This window comes from Apis dorsata, unplaced genomic scaffold (genome assembly GCF_000469605.1).
Source record: "Apis dorsata unplaced genomic scaffold, Apis dorsata 1.3 scaffold_58, whole genome shotgun sequence".
Classification (NCBI taxonomy): domain Eukaryota; kingdom Metazoa; phylum Arthropoda; class Insecta; order Hymenoptera; family Apidae; genus Apis; species Apis dorsata.
Genome location: NW_006263358.1, coordinates 1,879,791 through 1,887,696, shown reverse-complemented (window position 1 = coordinate 1,887,696; position 7,906 = coordinate 1,879,791). Strand labels below are relative to the sequence as shown.

Here is a 7,906-nt window from a genome sequence, read left to right as displayed (position 1 = left end):
TTATTTAATCGAATTATTCAACACTGTCTTATGAGCGCGCACATTGATTCGATCAAAGTACGACAGATCGAGGGGAAAGAGATCCAAATACTTGGATCGCGTTTGATCCCCCCGAGAAGGGGGAGAAGCAGACCGGAGCGTATCATCCATTTCCAGCTCGGCCAATAGCAGATCGGAACAACTGTTGATACACGTGTAAGCTCCAATTCGGACCTCTGTTTGTGTACGTTTGTCCATAGAGCGCAGATGTAACCAACGCCTAACCCAAAGCTATCTAAGACTTAACCAGGATCCAACCGATACCTAACCCTAGTCCAACAAAGATCGAACCTGAGCCGCCACCCTTTCCTCCCCCTCCCCCCCGACCAATGATTTAATCCAACGTGCGGCCGAGGAACTCGGTCAAGAATTCGACCGACGACCGACCGCCGTTTCATCCCGATATTCCTTCCTTTTAACCGTTCAAGCACCCGTCCAAATACCGTATATATCGTCTCGGATATCGTAAGAGAAATATCGAGGGGAAGCATCGACGTATATCCGCGGATATCTCGATCGAGGGGCCGTAACGCCGTTCCGCTTACGCGGGCTATCACTTACCAGCCAGAGGTGTATCGGTCGCGGTGGAATAATCCGGTGAAAAATTCGAGTCGTTGCCCAGGCCGACACAGGCGAGACGGTGAATGGAACGATGCTACGTAGCTTGACGGATTTCTCGTTTAAAGTAGTCTCCCGGTGAAATACGGGCGAGGACTTTCTCCGATTTCTCGGTTACGAATGGCACCGGCGCCCGATACGATTGTGGATATAAACCGCGCGAAAGAGTAAACAATACGCGGCGCGGCGTAGCGTAGCTCGATAATAATACGAGTGAATTCCGGGAACGAGAGATAAATTATTATCAGAGGTTATTCTTCTGGCGCGCGATTTTAAAAGTACGCTCGATTTATTAATCGTGTTACAATTTACGGTGGATGGGTGGCAGGCAGGCCAAAACTCGGTGTCCGTTGCAGGTTATCGTATCGATATCCTGTCCGTATCATTACTAGGAGGATGGGTGGCGTAGGTATCCGGTTATTTCACGGACATCAAAATTGCCGGGATTTACCGATTAAACCGGGACCGCCACCTCTCTCCATCCCCCCTAGAAGCTTAATGCAATCGAGCTTTGACAATCGAACGCTCGCGAGATACACGTGTTCCGTGATTCGCTCGATTGTTTGATAATTATCGATACACGTTGTCGAAATAGCATCGGCTACATCGTTGGTTGTAATCTAGAAATATATATATATATATAGATATATGATAGATCGATATCGAAGTAAGGGATATGTATATCGTCGAGAGGGGAAGAGACGATCGATTCAATCTCGAGTTGGAAACGGATTGATAAAAATTTACGCTCATCATCGTATAAATAGGCGAGTGTTGCAATTAATGGATGGTAAAAACGATGAAAAGATGTAATGCGTAGGGGTGAGGTATTGGAAAACGAACGATCGTATCTGCGTGGGATAAAAAGAGGCGGTGGATGGATCTCTGGAGGGAAGGACAAACGGAGGAGCTTAATTGAATCTACCACGTCCATTCACGTTGATTAATTCAGTTCGATCACCGCAATGGGATACAATTATTTCATAGCGGAATGGTGGAAAGGACATTGCCACGTAACGTTTCTATCCTATATATATATATATATATCTTCGATTCTAATAATCATTCGCGAACCGGGACATTTCATATGCAAAACGATCCGTTACCGAATATATTGGAGCGAATACTCGTCGACAAAAGATAATACACGATCCTCGTCCTTTTTTAACGATCGAAAAATATTTTCGATCGCTTCAATTAAATTTCACAACGCTCCCATAGCCCCACTCGACGAAGTAAACAGGAATTATTTCCAATTATTAACTTTTGTCAAGTCCCACCCTTTTCGATGGAACCAGAGAGCTCGGCCCATTCAATATGTCACTCGCCCTCTTCACGCTAATTAATATAACAGCAAATATAATCGCGTGTTATTAATAATCGTTCACCTCTCTGAGAATGGTTATTATTCGAGGGAAACGGACGGGATGGATCCAGGATTGGACGGACGTGTTCCCTCGATCGATCGAATCGCGGCAGGGAACCGCGTTTTAACAAATACACCGGATAACAATTAATTTGACGAGAGACGACGACGAGGAATCGGCAACGAATCGACCACGCGCCCGTCGATCGTCCGCGTGTTCCACAACGGACACGGATTGTAACGGGAGGCTTTTCGGTCCAGATTATTATCCGTGACGTGTCGAGAATCGTTGTACCCGATAACAAACAAGGGGATAATAGGGCATCCGATCTGTTTCCATCGGTAAATAGAACGAGGAACGAAGATAAGCGCGATTACGTTCTCCGAAACGGCCCCCCGCGCGCAGTAGGGGGCAGAGGGATAACAAACCCTCCCCTCTCGAACCGATTATCCGCCCCGATCCACTACTCTTTCTGATAAATGACCATCCGACCTTCTGCCGAGCGCACGCGTTCCGGCTTGATACGTTCGAAAGACTTACTCTCCTCGGTCCTCGATCCGCAGCCGCGGGGGCGTTAAAGCACGAGATTGGAAGATTTGCCGCGAATCAATTTCATAGGTGATCGAGACGCGATGGTGGAGAAAAATATATCGAAATATCGAATAGGGATTTAAAGTGACTGACGTTGCTCACAGGAAAGGGGGAGAGTTGCTAACTAAAAACCTCGATGAGATTAGACACAATTTCTGAATTGATTCGAGAAGAAAAATTTTATCCAAGATATTTCTCGAGAACTTGTCTTCGAGAATGGAATAGTCGAAGTAAAAAGGGAGTAATTTACCTCAAGAAGAAGAAGAAGAAAAAGATAATCTCGAGAATTCGTCCTCGATCCATCTCTTTCGATTCTCTGTCGAAATTGATCGCCGTTCAACGTTAATAACAAACGTTGAACAAACGAGAAATCGAATTTCGAGGATAAAAAGAGAGTCGGGGGTCGGTCCGTCGCGCGATTCATAATTTATTTCGCCGCGTCGCGAAACAAATTTACGGGCGAATGTAATTTGCCGCGCGCGTATCACCGATTATTTTCCTCGCCTCTCTACGTAGTATCGCGCGCTAACGTTCGAGCGTGTGATCATCGGCGAGCGGATATTGCGGAAACACGCTCACAGGTTGCGGTGGGTACGTATGGACCCGGGAAGGAGAGAAGCCGAGGGTCTAATTTCGCGAACAGTGGATAACTTCGAGAAGACAATCTAACTATCTTGCTCACGTACGGAACAACGGTGTAACTAAGGAGATAGCCAAAGGGTTCGTGGGCCCGGCACACAAGTCCAAGTCCGTCTAAGAAGTACTTTCCCTCACGTATCGCAGGTCCTTCTGTTTCTAAGATGAACAGATCGTGCAGAGTACAAGGCTTTCCAACTACCACTCTCTCTCCCCCCTCCCCTCCCCCTTTTCTCAGTTTCTCTCGAGCTTCGGGAAATACCGTTGTAACCGTAGTAATAACGTTGTTACGGAAAATCCATCGAACTTGAGACAAGGTTCCGCGAGTTTTAGAAACGTAATAACCGAAACAACCAAGTTTAAAATAACGGATATACGATTTAAATTACGAGATGTTCGTATTATGAGATGGGAAAAAATTTCTAAAATGTAAATAGAATGGAAAAACTCTAGAATTGTAAAAGAACGAGTAAGAAAAAGGAGTAAGTAAATTCAAAGTATAAGCGAATAAAAAAATATTTTATAACATCGACGAGACGTCACGTATGAAAAGAAAAAAAAGAGAGAGAAGAAAAAAAGAATCTCTCGATTCTCATAGCGAAAACTTTTACCTATTGGTTGAACACGAATTCATGGGTTAAGAACACGTTGCGATACGATAAAATAGAAGTAGGAAAAGAATCGAATTGTTCGGACGTACGCGTTTTTCACAATAAGCTCGAGAACAAGCGGGATAGGCGGCAACGCGATCAAATTTCCATATCGAACACCTCCCGATCCCTTATCAAACAGTTTCAGAATTCAAAATCATCGAAGTCTGGCGCTCGTTTGCATATCTCGCAGAAGAAGAAGAGAAAAGAACTTCCAGTTAAACTAACGCCTCGGTGTTCCAAACGTAAAAAAATTCCTTAAAATATGCGCAAGATCGATTTATAACATCGGGATTTTTGTAAAAAAAAGACACGTTAATCAAAAGAAAAAAAGAAAAACGAAATTAACCGATTAAACCAGGCGCCCCTATAATCCCTATCGCGAGCAAACACTTTCTTCACACCTCTATCTCCAAAAAGTGTCGTCGATACATCGAGCCCGCTTTAATTCTAATTCAACGACTCGAAAGATCGGCGTATCGCCCGAACGAAGATCCCGTTTCACACCCGCCCGTTTCAAACTACTTTTCGCCACCGTTGATAAAGTTGATAAAGATTGGATGGAGGGGGAAAAAAAATTGCAACAGGATCCCGATTAATTTGTATCCCTGTTCCCTGAAGGGATAAGCACGGCGTCCGTGCACGTAGCTGAATAAAACATCGGTCGGATCCGAGCGGGTAACTAAATTTTAAGCAATGGCACGGCGCCGCCACCGCCGCCGCCGCCGCCGCTTTCCAAAGTTCAACGACACGTCGCCGTACTCGGCTGCTGCGGCCGCGAAACTCGTGCCCGCTCTGCCGGGAATCTGGCATAAAAATTGTAAATCGCGGATATAACCTCGCGGCGCACCTCGATACCGGAGGGAATAATCGTGCATTACGATCGGCCGCGAAACTTCTTCCTCCTCCTCCTCCTCCTCTCGTCGCGCTTCCGCGATACTTTGAATAAAAATGCGGGGGAGAAGAGGAGAGGGGGGGAGAAAGGCGGCGAAAGGAAAGAAAGACCACGAGAGAGAGCTTCCTTGAGGGGTTCGCCACTCGAACGAAACGGTAAGAGGGACAGGCCCGAGAAGAGAAGAGGCACCCGTTGACTTCTTCTTCATTAATGGTAATGATCGCGTTCAGAAAGTCTTCTTCGGGAAACTCGCGAAAAAGGAAGCATCGCGATTTGTATTCAGGACGCGATATGGGGTTGCTAGCGTAGCGTGGAAGCCAGGGTTCGAGCCAAGTCGGGGTGGGGGTGGTGGGTGGATTCGCGAAATAAACTCTTGAAGAAAGGGGAAGAGAAAGAGAGAGAGAGAGAGAGAGGAGAAGTAAAAGGGGAGGAAGGGTGGTAGTAGACTCTTGCGCTCCAGTTCGGCTTCCGACAATAAAAGTGAGCTAAGACCACGCACACGTTGACACGGTGGCGTCGTTCGCCCGTGAACGTGTACGCGTGATGGTCGGTTGTGAGCGTGTTCCACTAGAGGAGCACTCGAGGGGTGCCTCGTTTCGGGTGCAGACTTTATTCGGCGACGTCGCTCGCCGTCTCATTGCTCGCAATAATCGAACGAAATCGAGAACGAATGATAATTTCCATCGGGAATGTCAGAGGTTCGAGAGCAGGGTGGATGGGAATCATGGGGAGGACTCGTATCAGAAACGCATAACTATAACGCCCCATGATGATGTTCCATCGCCAATCTGTGCACCATTGTTATCGATTACGACGAATGACGCGGTTTCTCGTTTCGGAAAACGAGGACGAGGGAGGCGGAGAGAAAAGAGAAAAACTCTTTACAGGTTGATTTAAGCGGCGCGGTGTAAAAGATAACGTCGAATCCTTGATTTAAGCGACGCACTCGGGATTGTGTGACTTTTCTCTCTCAAAGAAGAGAGTGACAAAAAAAAGTTACGCATCTTGCGGCTCGTTTAAACGAAACCTCTTAATGGGGAAGCAGCAACACGGCCCGTTGGGGAAGCGACTTTGAATGTTGTCGAGTAATTAAATAAAATATGGAAACACGTTGCGCGTTTTTCTAAAGTAGTTCCTTTTTCTCTCTTTCTTCTTTCTTTCTTTCTTTCTTTCTTTTTTTATCACGGATGGATCTTTCCACCGGTTTTTCTACCCCTCCGGTATTGTGCCTCATCGCCGTTTGTGCGAAAATAAATGCACGCGAGTGCGTCTGCACACGGGACGGGCGCGTGTTACGTTTGCAGAGAAACCGCTTTAGCTTTCGAGATACCCGCCACGGTGCAAACTCTTGAGTAAACGTACTTAGGTCGAAGCTGGCGGGGGTTAAAGGCCGGCGGTTGATGCCTTTCTTCCTCCCCGGTAAACGTAATTAAAAATACTCGCTTGGTTAATTTTGAAACGCGGGGGGCAGTACCTGGAGACCGCGTTATCACCGAAAAATTTTCTCGACGATGGTGGTTTTCGATAACCAAAATAAGAGGTGCTTTCAACAAGGAAGTTATATCTATATGTGATTAATCATCTTGAATTTTATCAGGAGGAAAGTAAGAGTAAGAGTAAAAGAAGAAGGGACGTAATGCCCTTAAGATTACCGTATTACAGCTATCGTAGTTAACTTCATCAAAGGTCCAATGAAACGGTGATACAGATGTGCGCCTCGCAGTGACTTGTTACAATAGCATTTCGCTAACTGTCGGCCAGTTATCCCCATTAATTCCTAGAATTGCTTCTATGGTGCGAGCATCCATGTTATCTGTGACCTATGATCGGCGTTATCTCAGGTAGCGATGAGTCAAACCGAGAAGATAATAGCTGGCAATCCTGAAACACCTACATGCCTCGATAACTGTCACGTTAGAATCCCACAAGTATGTGTAAGTATCCTTGTTTCGATCATCAACGTGACGTGGTTTCACATCTCTATAAATATCTCGACAAATCGGTAATAATTTTAATTTTATCACGTAATATTTTTATATTATACCTTTGAATTTTCCATAAATAGCATAAACATCCTCGATCGTATTTTAAATTTTAATTACCAACCTGTATCTAATCAAAGGAGAGGAAGATTCTTCCAACATTTTTTTCCATTAAAGCATGGATGCTTATCGGAGCAGAAGTGAAAATGCCCACAAGTTTATTTGGGACGGCATCGTTTATCGAGCGAAGACCTGAAACATAGTTTATTTTTGTTACAATAGAAGAAAATATCGCGAGAAACCGGACGTAGCGTTATTTTCAGTAGATCGCAAATAATACACGAGACTGACGAATCCGAATGGAACTCGGTAGCACCAACGTTTGAAACCTTAAATGCACAATAAAGTGTCCCAAGTTATATATATACATATACATATACACGTGCGCGTAAAATGGCATCGTATGACGTCGCGCACGAGATTTTTGAATATTTTTCAAAAAACTTACGAGCTTGACACTTGGCCGTGGCGGTGAATCGAACGTGGGGCGAAAAACGAGACGCTGATCATCACACGCGCTGGTCCATGCCCTCTCACGGGATTAGTCAAATCCCAAAATAATACCGTGGGCGAGAGAGCGCGGAGTTTGCATATACCGTGGTACAAATCTACGCGACGATGTAAATCGGACGGTTTAAGCTGTTTGCGTATAAATTCGGAACACGGTCTATTAAGTATTCGCGTCATTCGTGATTTATATTCCGCCCCTATTTCAGGATCTGTCGTTTATACGTCGGATAAAGAAACGCGAAACGAAAATATGAATCAAATAGCGAAACAACGTCCCGACTAGCATCCCTGTCCGAATACCCTCCAAAGTGTCCCCCCCCCTCCCACTACGTAGTATCCGCCTACGTAATCCCATCCTCTTTAAACTTTACCGACCGAGTAGTTCATCGAAAACACTTCTTCTTTGAAAGCGAATAAGAAAAAGAAAAAGGAAGAGAAGGAGGAGGAAGAAGAGGAGGGAGAAGAAGAATATTTTCCACGAATGGTAAGAATAATCGCCAAGACAGTGGAGGAGAAGGATGGTGGTCGAAAGGCGCGCGCGGCCGTATTTCTCTGTTT

At 45.4% G+C, this 7,906-nt stretch overlaps 1 long non-coding RNA gene across 1 annotated transcript; it reads right to left on the bottom strand.

Annotated features, from left to right (window-relative positions):
* Positions 1-6,415: 6,415 nt before the first annotated feature.
* On the bottom strand, positions 6,416-7,900 carry LOC116186802. Its single transcript, XR_004151844.1, has 3 exons — positions 7,287-7,900; positions 6,903-7,030; positions 6,416-6,686 (listed from the first exon to the last, which is right to left on the bottom strand). It is a non-coding gene; the product is annotated as an uncharacterized LOC116186802 (long non-coding RNA).
* Positions 7,901-7,906: the final 6 nt, after the last annotated feature.